The sequence below is a fragment of the Styela clava genome, chromosome 15 (assembly GCF_964204865.1).
Source record: "Styela clava chromosome 15, kaStyClav1.hap1.2, whole genome shotgun sequence".
NCBI classification, from domain to species: Eukaryota; Metazoa; Chordata; class Ascidiacea; order Stolidobranchia; family Styelidae; genus Styela; species Styela clava.
The window spans coordinates 7,374,420-7,384,072 of record NC_135264.1 but is presented as its reverse complement, the minus strand read 5'-3'; the positions used below and the strand labels follow the sequence as shown (position 1 = coordinate 7,384,072).

General features: G+C 46.5%; 28 non-coding genes and 19 pseudogenes across 28 annotated transcripts; all 47 read right to left on the bottom strand.

Moving 5' to 3' along the window:
- Window position 1: 1 nt before the first annotated feature.
- Window positions 2–120, bottom strand: LOC144416262 (5S ribosomal RNA). Its single transcript, XR_013472155.1, has one exon. It is a non-coding gene; the product is annotated as a 5S ribosomal RNA (ribosomal RNA).
- Window positions 121–201: 81 nt separating this feature from the next.
- LOC144412494 (5S ribosomal RNA) lies at window positions 202–320 on the bottom strand (annotated as a pseudogene).
- An 81-nt stretch (window positions 321–401) lies between these two features.
- LOC144416555 (5S ribosomal RNA) lies at window positions 402–520 on the bottom strand. The gene has a single exon (XR_013472448.1). It is a non-coding gene; the product is annotated as a 5S ribosomal RNA (ribosomal RNA).
- Window positions 521–601: 81 nt separating this feature from the next.
- On the bottom strand, window positions 602–719 carry LOC144418111 (5S ribosomal RNA; annotated as a pseudogene).
- An 81-nt stretch (window positions 720–800) lies between these two features.
- LOC144415961 (5S ribosomal RNA) lies at window positions 801–919 on the bottom strand. The gene has a single exon (XR_013471855.1). It is a non-coding gene; the product is annotated as a 5S ribosomal RNA (ribosomal RNA).
- An 81-nt stretch (window positions 920–1,000) lies between these two features.
- On the bottom strand, window positions 1,001–1,119 carry LOC144415646 (5S ribosomal RNA). The gene has a single exon (XR_013471538.1). It is a non-coding gene; the product is annotated as a 5S ribosomal RNA (ribosomal RNA).
- Window positions 1,120–1,200: 81 nt separating this feature from the next.
- Window positions 1,201–1,319, bottom strand: LOC144416395 (5S ribosomal RNA). Its single transcript, XR_013472288.1, has one exon. It is a non-coding gene; the product is annotated as a 5S ribosomal RNA (ribosomal RNA).
- An 81-nt stretch (window positions 1,320–1,400) lies between these two features.
- LOC144418110 (5S ribosomal RNA) lies at window positions 1,401–1,518 on the bottom strand (annotated as a pseudogene).
- Window positions 1,519–1,599: 81 nt separating this feature from the next.
- LOC144418282 (5S ribosomal RNA) lies at window positions 1,600–1,718 on the bottom strand (annotated as a pseudogene).
- An 81-nt stretch (window positions 1,719–1,799) lies between these two features.
- Window positions 1,800–1,918, bottom strand: LOC144412451 (5S ribosomal RNA; annotated as a pseudogene).
- An 81-nt stretch (window positions 1,919–1,999) lies between these two features.
- LOC144417032 (5S ribosomal RNA) lies at window positions 2,000–2,118 on the bottom strand. Its single transcript, XR_013472924.1, has one exon. It is a non-coding gene; the product is annotated as a 5S ribosomal RNA (ribosomal RNA).
- Window positions 2,119–2,347: 229 nt separating this feature from the next.
- LOC144414957 (5S ribosomal RNA) lies at window positions 2,348–2,466 on the bottom strand. Its single transcript, XR_013470849.1, has one exon. It is a non-coding gene; the product is annotated as a 5S ribosomal RNA (ribosomal RNA).
- Window positions 2,467–2,547: 81 nt separating this feature from the next.
- Window positions 2,548–2,666, bottom strand: LOC144414721 (5S ribosomal RNA). The gene has a single exon (XR_013470611.1). It is a non-coding gene; the product is annotated as a 5S ribosomal RNA (ribosomal RNA).
- Window positions 2,667–2,747: 81 nt separating this feature from the next.
- Window positions 2,748–2,866, bottom strand: LOC144416464 (5S ribosomal RNA). Its single transcript, XR_013472357.1, has one exon. It is a non-coding gene; the product is annotated as a 5S ribosomal RNA (ribosomal RNA).
- An 85-nt stretch (window positions 2,867–2,951) lies between these two features.
- On the bottom strand, window positions 2,952–3,070 carry LOC144417557 (5S ribosomal RNA; annotated as a pseudogene).
- Window positions 3,071–3,151: 81 nt separating this feature from the next.
- Window positions 3,152–3,270, bottom strand: LOC144418399 (5S ribosomal RNA; annotated as a pseudogene).
- Window positions 3,271–3,351: 81 nt separating this feature from the next.
- On the bottom strand, window positions 3,352–3,470 carry LOC144416394 (5S ribosomal RNA). The gene has a single exon (XR_013472287.1). It is a non-coding gene; the product is annotated as a 5S ribosomal RNA (ribosomal RNA).
- Window positions 3,471–3,551: 81 nt separating this feature from the next.
- Window positions 3,552–3,669, bottom strand: LOC144418109 (5S ribosomal RNA; annotated as a pseudogene).
- Window positions 3,670–3,750: 81 nt separating this feature from the next.
- On the bottom strand, window positions 3,751–3,869 carry LOC144417002 (5S ribosomal RNA). Its single transcript, XR_013472894.1, has one exon. It is a non-coding gene; the product is annotated as a 5S ribosomal RNA (ribosomal RNA).
- An 81-nt stretch (window positions 3,870–3,950) lies between these two features.
- Window positions 3,951–4,069, bottom strand: LOC144415645 (5S ribosomal RNA). Its single transcript, XR_013471537.1, has one exon. It is a non-coding gene; the product is annotated as a 5S ribosomal RNA (ribosomal RNA).
- Window positions 4,070–4,150: 81 nt separating this feature from the next.
- LOC144414814 (5S ribosomal RNA) lies at window positions 4,151–4,269 on the bottom strand. The gene has a single exon (XR_013470704.1). It is a non-coding gene; the product is annotated as a 5S ribosomal RNA (ribosomal RNA).
- Window positions 4,270–4,350: 81 nt separating this feature from the next.
- LOC144415960 (5S ribosomal RNA) lies at window positions 4,351–4,469 on the bottom strand. Its single transcript, XR_013471854.1, has one exon. It is a non-coding gene; the product is annotated as a 5S ribosomal RNA (ribosomal RNA).
- An 81-nt stretch (window positions 4,470–4,550) lies between these two features.
- Window positions 4,551–4,669, bottom strand: LOC144417769 (5S ribosomal RNA; annotated as a pseudogene).
- An 81-nt stretch (window positions 4,670–4,750) lies between these two features.
- On the bottom strand, window positions 4,751–4,869 carry LOC144416393 (5S ribosomal RNA). The gene has a single exon (XR_013472286.1). It is a non-coding gene; the product is annotated as a 5S ribosomal RNA (ribosomal RNA).
- An 81-nt stretch (window positions 4,870–4,950) lies between these two features.
- On the bottom strand, window positions 4,951–5,068 carry LOC144418107 (5S ribosomal RNA; annotated as a pseudogene).
- An 81-nt stretch (window positions 5,069–5,149) lies between these two features.
- LOC144417051 (5S ribosomal RNA) lies at window positions 5,150–5,268 on the bottom strand. Its single transcript, XR_013472943.1, has one exon. It is a non-coding gene; the product is annotated as a 5S ribosomal RNA (ribosomal RNA).
- Window positions 5,269–5,349: 81 nt separating this feature from the next.
- LOC144412180 (5S ribosomal RNA) lies at window positions 5,350–5,468 on the bottom strand (annotated as a pseudogene).
- Window positions 5,469–5,549: 81 nt separating this feature from the next.
- LOC144418106 (5S ribosomal RNA) lies at window positions 5,550–5,667 on the bottom strand (annotated as a pseudogene).
- An 81-nt stretch (window positions 5,668–5,748) lies between these two features.
- Window positions 5,749–5,867, bottom strand: LOC144415097 (5S ribosomal RNA). The gene has a single exon (XR_013470989.1). It is a non-coding gene; the product is annotated as a 5S ribosomal RNA (ribosomal RNA).
- An 81-nt stretch (window positions 5,868–5,948) lies between these two features.
- LOC144411958 (5S ribosomal RNA) lies at window positions 5,949–6,057 on the bottom strand (annotated as a pseudogene).
- Window positions 6,058–6,138: 81 nt separating this feature from the next.
- LOC144417075 (5S ribosomal RNA) lies at window positions 6,139–6,257 on the bottom strand. The gene has a single exon (XR_013472968.1). It is a non-coding gene; the product is annotated as a 5S ribosomal RNA (ribosomal RNA).
- An 81-nt stretch (window positions 6,258–6,338) lies between these two features.
- LOC144417020 (5S ribosomal RNA) lies at window positions 6,339–6,457 on the bottom strand. Its single transcript, XR_013472912.1, has one exon. It is a non-coding gene; the product is annotated as a 5S ribosomal RNA (ribosomal RNA).
- Window positions 6,458–6,538: 81 nt separating this feature from the next.
- On the bottom strand, window positions 6,539–6,657 carry LOC144418281 (5S ribosomal RNA; annotated as a pseudogene).
- An 81-nt stretch (window positions 6,658–6,738) lies between these two features.
- Window positions 6,739–6,857, bottom strand: LOC144418280 (5S ribosomal RNA; annotated as a pseudogene).
- Window positions 6,858–6,938: 81 nt separating this feature from the next.
- On the bottom strand, window positions 6,939–7,057 carry LOC144412450 (5S ribosomal RNA; annotated as a pseudogene).
- Window positions 7,058–7,138: 81 nt separating this feature from the next.
- LOC144417009 (5S ribosomal RNA) lies at window positions 7,139–7,257 on the bottom strand. The gene has a single exon (XR_013472901.1). It is a non-coding gene; the product is annotated as a 5S ribosomal RNA (ribosomal RNA).
- A 229-nt stretch (window positions 7,258–7,486) lies between these two features.
- On the bottom strand, window positions 7,487–7,605 carry LOC144414956 (5S ribosomal RNA). The gene has a single exon (XR_013470848.1). It is a non-coding gene; the product is annotated as a 5S ribosomal RNA (ribosomal RNA).
- Window positions 7,606–7,686: 81 nt separating this feature from the next.
- On the bottom strand, window positions 7,687–7,805 carry LOC144414720 (5S ribosomal RNA). Its single transcript, XR_013470610.1, has one exon. It is a non-coding gene; the product is annotated as a 5S ribosomal RNA (ribosomal RNA).
- An 81-nt stretch (window positions 7,806–7,886) lies between these two features.
- On the bottom strand, window positions 7,887–8,005 carry LOC144416462 (5S ribosomal RNA). The gene has a single exon (XR_013472355.1). It is a non-coding gene; the product is annotated as a 5S ribosomal RNA (ribosomal RNA).
- An 85-nt stretch (window positions 8,006–8,090) lies between these two features.
- On the bottom strand, window positions 8,091–8,209 carry LOC144417555 (5S ribosomal RNA; annotated as a pseudogene).
- Window positions 8,210–8,290: 81 nt separating this feature from the next.
- Window positions 8,291–8,409, bottom strand: LOC144418398 (5S ribosomal RNA; annotated as a pseudogene).
- An 81-nt stretch (window positions 8,410–8,490) lies between these two features.
- Window positions 8,491–8,609, bottom strand: LOC144416392 (5S ribosomal RNA). The gene has a single exon (XR_013472285.1). It is a non-coding gene; the product is annotated as a 5S ribosomal RNA (ribosomal RNA).
- An 81-nt stretch (window positions 8,610–8,690) lies between these two features.
- On the bottom strand, window positions 8,691–8,808 carry LOC144418105 (5S ribosomal RNA; annotated as a pseudogene).
- Window positions 8,809–8,889: 81 nt separating this feature from the next.
- Window positions 8,890–9,008, bottom strand: LOC144415959 (5S ribosomal RNA). The gene has a single exon (XR_013471853.1). It is a non-coding gene; the product is annotated as a 5S ribosomal RNA (ribosomal RNA).
- Window positions 9,009–9,089: 81 nt separating this feature from the next.
- On the bottom strand, window positions 9,090–9,208 carry LOC144415644 (5S ribosomal RNA). The gene has a single exon (XR_013471536.1). It is a non-coding gene; the product is annotated as a 5S ribosomal RNA (ribosomal RNA).
- Window positions 9,209–9,289: 81 nt separating this feature from the next.
- LOC144414062 (5S ribosomal RNA) lies at window positions 9,290–9,408 on the bottom strand. Its single transcript, XR_013469953.1, has one exon. It is a non-coding gene; the product is annotated as a 5S ribosomal RNA (ribosomal RNA).
- An 81-nt stretch (window positions 9,409–9,489) lies between these two features.
- LOC144415958 (5S ribosomal RNA) lies at window positions 9,490–9,608 on the bottom strand. The gene has a single exon (XR_013471852.1). It is a non-coding gene; the product is annotated as a 5S ribosomal RNA (ribosomal RNA).
- Window positions 9,609–9,653: the final 45 nt, after the last annotated feature.

Here is a 9,653-nt window from a genome sequence, read left to right as displayed (position 1 = left end):
AAGCCTACGACACTCGGATTTCCCAGCCGGTCACCCATGCAAGTACTAACCGAGCCCGACATTTCTTAACTTCCGAGATCGAACGAGATCGGGTGCATTCAACGTGGTATGGTTGTAGGCAATAAAGTAGTAGTCTATTCGGCTATTTGTATTTCGCAGTTGTTGGAAAACAGAGTAAAATCGAATGAAACGGCGAGGAAAAGCCTACGACACTCGGTATTCCCAGCCGGTCACCCATGCAAGTCATAACCGAGCCCGACATTGCTTAGCTTCCTAGATCGAACGAGATCGGGTGCATTCAACGTGGTATGGTTGTAGGCGATAAAGTAGTAGTCTATTCGGCTATTTGTATTTCGCAGTTGTTAGAAAACAGAGCAAAATCAAATGAAACGGCGACGAAAAGCCTACGACACTCGGTATTCCCAGCCGGTCACCCATGCAAGTACTAACCAAGCCCGACATTGCTTAACTTCCGAGATCGAACAAGATCGGGAGTATTCAACGTGGTATGGTTGTAGGCGATGAAGTAGTAGTCTATTCGGCTATTTGTATTTCGCAGTTGTTAGAAAACACAGCAAAATCGAATGAAACGACGACGAAAAGCTTACGACACTCGGTATTCCCAGCCGGTCACCCATGCAAGTACTAACCGAACCCGACATTGCTTAACTTCCGAGATCGACGAGATCGGGTGCATTCAACGTGGTATGGTTGTAGGCAAAAAAGAAGTAGTCTATTCGGCTATTTGTATTTCGCAGTTGTTGGAAAACAGAGCAAAATCGAATGAAACGGCGACGAAAAGCCTACGACACTCGGTATTCCCAGCCGGTCACCCATGCAAGTACTAACCGAGCCCGACATTTCTTAACTTCCGAGATCGAACGAGATCGGGTGCATTCAACGTGGTATGGTTGTAGGCAATAAAGTAGTAGTCTATTCGGCTATTTGTATTTCGCAGTTGTTGGAAAACAGAGCAAAATCGAATGAAACGGCGAGGAAAAGCCTACGACACTCGGTATTCCCAGCCGGTCACCCATGCAAGTACTAACCGAGCCCGACATTGCTTAACTTCCGAGATCGAACGAGATCGGGTGCATTCACCGTGGTATGGTTGTAGGCGATAAAGTAGTAGTCTATTCAGCTATTTGTATTTCGCAGTTGTTAGAAAACAGAGCAAAATCAAATGAAACGGCGACGAAAAGCCTACGACACTCGGTATTCCCAGCCGGTCACCCATGCAAGTACTAACCAAGCCCGACATTGCTTAACTTCCGAGATCGAACAAGATCGGGAGCATTCAACGTGGTATGGTTGTAGGCGATGAAGTAGTAGTCTATTCGGCTATTTGTATTTCGCAGTTGTTAGAAAACACAGCAAAATCGAATGAAACGACGACGAAAAGCTTACGACACTCGGTATTCCCAGCCGGTCACCCATGCAAGTACTAACCGAACCCGACATTGCTTAACTTCCGAGATCGACGAGATCGGGTGCATTCAACGTGGTATGGTTGTAGGCAATAAAGTAGTAGTCTATTCGGCTATTTGTATTTCGCAGTTGTTGGAAAACAGAGCAAAATCGAATGAAACGGCGACGAAAAGCCCACGACACTCGGTATTCCCAGCCGGTCACCCATGCAAGTACTAACCGAGCCCGAAATTGCTTAACTTCCGAAATCGAACGAGATCGGGTGCATTCACCGTGGTATGGTTGTAGGCGATAAAGTAGTAGTCTATTTGGCTATTTGTATTTCGCAGTTGTTGGAAAACACAGCAAAATCGAATGAAACGACGACGAAAAGCTTACGACACTCGGTATTCCCAGCCGGTCACCCATGCAAGTACTAACCGAACCCGACATTGCTTAACTTCCGAGATCGAACGATAACGGGTGCATTCAACGTGGTATGGTTGTAGGCGATAAAGTAGTAGTCTATTCGGCTATTTGTATTTTGCAGTTGTTGGAAAACAGAGCAAAATCGAATGAAACGGCGACAAAAAGCCTACGACACTCGGTATTCCCAGCCGGTCACCCATGCAAGTACTAACCGAGCCCGACATTGCTTAACTTCCGAGATCGAACGAGATCGGGTGCATTCAACGTGGTATGGTTGTAGGCGATAAAGTAGTAGTCTATTCGGCTATTTGTATTTCGCAGTTGTTGGAAAACAGAGCAAAATCGAATGAAACGGCGACGAGAAGCCTACGACACTCGGTATTCCCAGCCGGTCACCCATGCAAGTACTAAACGGGGTATGGTTGTAGGCGATAAAGTAGTAGTCTATTCGGCTATTTGTATTTCGCAGTTGTTGGAAAACAGAGCAAAATCGAATGAAACGGCGACGAAAAGCCTACGACACTCGGTATTCGCAGCCGGTCACCCATGCAAGTACTAACCGAGCCCGACATTGCTTAACTTCCGAGATCGAACGAGATCGGGTGCATTCAACGTGGTATGGTTGTAGGCGATAAAGTAGTAGTCTATTCGGCTATTTGTATTTCGCAGTTGTTGGAAAACAGAGCAAAATCGATTGAAACGGCGACGAAAAGCCTACGACACTCGATATTCCCAGCCGGTCACCCATGCAAGTACTAACCGAGCCCGACATTGCTTAACTTCCGAGATCGAACGAGATCGGGTGCATTCAACGTGGTATGGTTGTAGGCGATAAAGTAGTAGTCTATTCGGCTATTTGTATTTTGCAGTTGTTGGAAAACAGAGCAAAATCGAATGAAGCGGCGACGAAAAGCCTACGACGCTCGGTATTCCCAGCCGGTCACCCATGCAAGTACTAACCGAGCCCGACATTGCTTAACTTCCGAGATCGAACGAGATCGGGTGCATTCAACGTGGTATGGTTGTAGTCGATAAAGTAGTAGTCTGTTCTGCTATTTGTATTTTGCAGTTGTTAGAAAACAGAGAAAAAACGAATGGAACGGCGACGAAAAAAAAGCCTACGACACTCGGTATTCCCAGCCGGTCACCCATGCAAGTACTAACCGAGCCCGACATTTCTCAACTTCCGAGATCGAACGAGATCGGGTGCATTCAACGTGGTATGGTTGTAGGCAATAAAGTAGTAGTCTATTCGGCTATTTGTATTTCGCAGTTGTTGGAAAACAGAGCAAAATCGAATGAAACGGCGAGGAAAAGCCTACGACACTCGGTATTCCCAGCCGGTCACCCATGCAAGTCATAACCGAGCCCGACATTGCTTAACTTCCGAGATCGAACGAGATCGGGTGCATTCACCGTGGTATGGTTGTAGGCGATAAAGTAGTAGTCTATTCGGCTATTTGTATTTCGCAGTTGTTAGAAAACAGAGCAAAATCAAATGAAACGGCGACGAAAAGCCTACGACACTCGGTATTCCCAGCCGGTCACCCATGCAAGTACTAACCAAGCCCGACATTGCTTAACTTCCGAGATCGAACAAGATCGGGAGCATTCAACGTGGTATGGTTGTAGGCGATGAAGTAGTAGTCTATTCGGCTATTTGTATTTCGCAGTTGTTAGAAAACACAGCAAAATCGAATGAAACGACGACGAAAAGCTTACGACACTCGGTATTCCCAGCCGGTCACCCATGCAAGTACTAACCGAACCCGACATTGCTTAACTTCCGAGATCGACGAGATCGGGTGCATTCAACGTGGTATGGTTGTAGGCAATAAAGAAGTAGTCTATTCGGCTATTTGTATTTCGCAGTTGTTGGAAAACAGAGCAAAATCGAATGAAACGGCGACGAAAAGCCTACGACACTCGGTATTCCCAGCCGGTCACCCATGCAAGTACTAACCGAGCCCGACATTTCTTAACTTCCGAGATCGAACGAGATCGGGTGCATTCAACGTGGTGTGGTTGTAGGCAATAAAGTAGTAGTCTATTCGGCTATTTGTATTTCGCAATTGTTGGAAAACAGAGCAAAATCGAATGAAACGGCGAGGAAAAGCCTACGACACTCGGTATTCCCAGCCGGTCACCCATGCAAGTACTAACCGAGCCCGACATTGCTTAACTTCCGAGATCGAACGAGATCGGGTGCATTCACCGTGGTATGGTTGTAGGCGATAAAGTAGTAGTCTATTCAGCTATTTGTATTTCGCAGTTGTTAGAAAACAGAGCAAAATCAAATGAAACGGCGACGAAAAGCCTACGACACTCGGTATTCCCAGCCGGTCACCCATGCAAGTACTAACCAAGCCCGACATTGCTTAACTTCCGAGATCGAACGAGATCGGGTGCATTCAACGTGGTGTGGTTGTAGGCGATAAAGTAGTAGTCTATTCAGCTATTTGTATTTCGCAGTTGTTGGAAAACAGAGCAAAATCGAATGAAACGGCGACGAAAAGCCTACGACACTCGGTATTCCCAGCCGGTCACCCATGCAAGTACTAACCGAGCCCGACATTTCTTAACTTCCGAGATCGAACGAGATCGGGTGCATTCAACGTGGTATGGTTGTAGGCAATAAAGTAGTAGTCTATTCGGCTATTTGTATTTCGCAGTTGTTGGAAAACAGAGCAAAATCGAATGAAACGGCGAGGAAAAGCCTACGACACTCGGTATTCCCAGCCGGTCACCCATGCAAGTCCTAACCGAGCCCGACATTGCTTAACTTCCGAGATCGAACGAGATCGGGTGCATTCACCGTGGTATGGTTGTAGGCGATAAAGTAGTAGTCTATTCAGCTATTTGTATTTCGCAGTTGTTAGAAAACAGAGCAAAATCAAATGAAACGGCGACGAAAAGCCTACGACACTCGGTATTCCCAGCCGGTCACCCATGCAAGTACTAACCAAGCCCGACATTGCTTAACTTCCGAGATCGAACAAGATCGGGAGCATTCAACGTGGTATGGTTGTAGGCGATGAAGTAGTAGTCTATTCGGCTATTTGTATTTCGCAGTTGTTAGAAAACACAGCAAAATCGAATGAAACGACGACGAAAAGCTTACGACACTCGGTATTCCCAGCCGGTCACCCATGCAAGTACTAACCGAACCCGACATTGCTTAACTTCCGAGATCGACGAGATCGGGTGCATTCAACGTGGTATGGTTGTAGGCGATAAAGTAGTAGTCTATTTGGCTATTTGTATTTCGCAGTTGTTGGAAAACAGAGCAAAATCGAATGAAACGGCGACGAAAAGCCTACGACACTCGGTATTCCCAGCCGGTCACCCATGCAAGTACTAACCGAGCCCGACATTGCTTAACTTCCGAAATCGAACGAGATCGGGTGCATTCACCGTGGTATGGTTGTAGGCGATAAAGTAGTAGTCTATTTGGCTATTTGTATTTCGCAGTTGTTGGAAAACAGAGCAAAATCGAATGAAACGGCGACGAAAAGCCTACGACACTCGGTATTCCCAGCCGGTCACCCATGCAAGTACTAACCAAGCTCGACATTGCTTAACTTCCGAGATAGGACAAGATCGGGAGCATTCAACGTGGTATGGTTGTAGGCGATGAAGTAGTAGTCTATTCGGCTATTTGTATTTCGCAGTTGTTAGAAAACACAGCAAAATCGAATGAAACGACGACGAAAAGCTTACGACACTCGGTATTCCCAGCCGGTCACCCATGCAAGTACTAACCGAACCCGACATTGCTTAACTTCCGAGATCGACGAGATCGGGTGCATTCAACGTGGTATGGTTGTAGGCGATAAAGTAGTAGTCTATTCGGCTATTTGTATTTCGCAGTTGTTGGAAAACAGAGCAAAATCAAACGAAACGGCGACGAAAAGCCTACGACACTCGGTATTCCCAGCCGGTCACCCATGCAAGTACTAACCGAGCCCGACATTGCTTAACTTCCGAGATCGAACGAGATCGGGTGCATTCAACGTGGTTTGGTTGTAGGCGATAAAGTAGTAGTCTATTCGGCTATTTGTATTTCGCAGTTGTTGGAAAACAGAGCAAAATCGAATAAAACGGCGACGAAAAGCCTACGACACTCGGTATTCCCAGCCGGTCACCCATGCAAGTACTAACCGAGCCCGACATTGCTTAACTTCCGAGATCGGGTGCATTCAACGTGGTATGGTTGTAGGCGATAAAGTACTAGTCTATTCGGCTATTTGTATTTCGCAGTTGTTGGAAAACAGAGCAAAATCGAATGAAACGGCGACGAGAAGACTACGACACTCGGTATTCCCAGCCGGTCACCCATGCAAGTACTAACCGAGCCCGACATTGCTTAACTTCCGAGATCGAACGAGAACGGGTGCATTCAACGTGGTATGGTTGTAGGCGATAAAGTAGTAGTCTATTCGGCTATTTGTATTTAGCAGTTGTTGGAAAACAGAGCAAAATCGAATGAAACGGCGACGAAAAGCCTACGACACTCGGTATTCCCAGCCGGTCACCCATGCAAGTACTAACCGAGCCCGACATTGCTTAACTTCCGAGATCGAACGAGATCGGGTGCATTCAACGTGGTATGGTTGTAGGCGATAAAGAAGTAGTCTATTAGGCTATTTGTATTTCGCAGTTGTTGGAAAACAGAGCAAAATCGAATGAAACGGCGACGAAAAGCCCACGACACTCGGTATTCCCAGCCGGTCACCCATGCAAGTACTAACCGAGCCCGAAATTGCTTAACTTCCGAAATCGAACGAGATCGGGTGCATTCACCGTGGTATGGTTGTAGGCGATAAAGAAGTAGTCTATTAGGCTATTTGTATTTCGCAGTTGTTGGAAAACAGAGCAAAATCGAATGAAACGGCGACGAAAAGCCCACGACACTCGGTATTCCCAGCCGGTCACCCATGCAAGTACTAACCGAGCCCGAAATTGCTTAACTTCCGAAATCGAACGAGATCGGGTGCATTCACCGTGGTATGGTTGTAGGCGATAAAGTAGTAGTCTATTTGGCTATTTGTATTTCGCAGTTGTTGGAAAACACAGCAAAATCGAATGAAACGACGACGAAAAGCTTACGACACTCGGTATTCCCAGCCGGTCACCCATGCAAGTACTAACCGAACCCGACATTGCTTAACTTCCGAGATCGAACGATAACGGGTGCATTCAACGTGGTATGGTTGTAGGCGATAAAGTAGTAGTCTATTCGGCTATTTGTATTTTGCAGTTGTTGGAAAACAGAGCAAAATCGAATGAAACGGCGACAAAAAGCCTACGACACTCGGTATTCCCAGCCGGTCACCCATGCAAGTACTAACCGAGCCCGACATTGCTTAACTTCCGAGATCGAACGAGATCGGGTGCATTCAACGTGGTATGGTTGTAGGCGATAAAGTAGTAGTCTATTCGGCTATTTGTATTTCGCAGTTGTTGGAAAACAGAGCAAAATCGAATGAAACGGCGACGAGAAGCCTACGACACTCGGTATTCCCAGCCGGTCACCCATGCAAGTACTAAACGGGGTATGGTTGTAGGCGATAAAGTAGTAGTCTATTCGGCTATTTGTATTTCGCAGTTGTTGGAAAACAGAGCAAAATCGAATGAAACGGCGACGAAAAGCCTACGACACTCGGTATTCGCAGCCGGTCACCCATGCAAGTACTAACCGAGCCCGACATTGCTTAACTTCCGAGATCGAACGAGATCGGGTGCATTCAACGTGGTATGGTTGTAGGCGATAAAGTAGTAGTCTATTCGGCTATTTGTATTTCGCAGTTGTTGGAAAACAGAGCAAAATCGATTGAAACGGCGACGAAAAGCCTACGACACTCGATATTCCCAGCCGGTCACCCATGCAAGTACTAACCGAGCCCGACATTGCTTAACTTCCGAGATCGAACGAGATCGGGTGCATTCAACGTGGTATGGTTGTAGGCGATAAAGTAGTAGTCTATTCGGCTATTTGTATTTTGCAGTTGTTGGAAAACAGAGCAAAATCGAATGAAGCGGCGACGAAAAGCCTACGACGCTCGGTATTCCCAGCCGGTCACCCATGCAAGTACTAACCGAGCCCGACATTGCTTAACTTCCGAGATCGAACGAGATCGGGTGCATTCAACGTGGTATGGTTGTAGTCGATAAAGTAGTAGTCTGTTCTGCTATTTGTATTTTGCAGTTGTTAGAAAACAGAGAAAAAACGAATGGAACGGCGACGAAAAAAAAGCCTACGACACTCGGTATTCCCAGCCGGTCACCCATGCAAGTACTAACCGAGCCCGACATTTCTCAACTTCCGAGATCGAACGAGATCGGGTGCATTCAACGTGGTATGGTTGTAGGCAATAAAGTAGTAGTCTATTCGGCTATTTGTATTTCGCAGTTGTTGGAAAACAGAGCAAAATCGAATGAAACGGCGAGGAAAAGCCTACGACACTCGGTATTCCCAGCCGGTCACCCATGCAAGTCATAACCGAGCCCGACATTGCTTAACTTCCGAGATCGAACGAGATCGGGTGCATTCACCGTGGTATGGTTGTAGGCGATAAAGTAGTAGTCTATTCGGCTATTTGTATTTCGCAGTTGTTAGAAAACAGAGCAAAATCAAATGAAACGGCGACGAAAAGCCTACGACACTCGGTATTCCCAGCCGGTCACCCATGCAAGTACTAACCAAGCCCGACATTGCTTAACTTCCGAGATCGAACAAGATCGGGAGCATTCAACGTGGTATGGTTGTAGGCGATGAAGTAGTAGTCTATTCGGCTATTTGTATTTCGCAGTTGTTAGAAAACACAGCAAAATCGAATGAAACGACGACGAAAAGCTTACGACACTCGGTATTCCCAGCCGGTCACCCATGCAAGTACTAACCGAACCCGACATTGCTTAACTTCCGAGATCGACGAGATCGGGTGCATTCAACGTGGTATGGTTGTAGGCAATAAAGAAGTAGTCTATTCGGCTATTTGTATTTCGCAGTTGTTGGAAAACAGAGCAAAATCGAATGAAACGGCGACGAAAAGCCTACGACACTCGGTATTCCCAGCCGGTCACCCATGCAAGTACTAACCGAGCCCGACATTTCTTAACTTCCGAGATCGAACGAGATCGGGTGCATTCAACGTGGTATGGTTGTAGGCAATAAAGTAGTAGTCTATTCGGCTATTTGTATTTCGCAATTGTTGGAAAACAGAGCAAAATCGAATGAAACGGCGAGGAAAAGCCTACGACACTCGGTATTCCCAGCCGGTCACCCATGCAAGTACTAACCGAGCCCGACATTGCTTAACTTCCGAGATCGAACGAGATCGGGTGCATTCACCGTGGTATGGTTGTAGGCGATAAAGTAGTAGTCTATTCAGCTATTTGTATTTCGCAGTTGTTAGAAAACAGAGCAAAATCAAATGAAACGGCGACGAAAAGCCTACGACACTCGGTATTCCCAGCCGGTCACCCATGCAAGTACTAACCAAGCCCGACATTGCTTAACTTCCGAGATCGAACGAGATCGGGTGCATTCAACGTGGTATGGTTGTAGGCGATAAAGTAGTAGTCTATTCAGCTATTTGTATTTCGCAGTTGTTGGAAAACAGAGCAAAATCGAATGAAACGGCGACGAAAAGCCTACGACACTCGGTATTCCCAGCCGGTCACCCATGCAAGTACTAACCGAGCCCGACATTTCTTAACTTCCGAGATCGAACGAGATCGGGTGCATTCAACGTGGTATGGTTGTAGGCAATAAAGTAGTAGTCTATTCGGCTATTTGTATTTCGCAGTTGTTG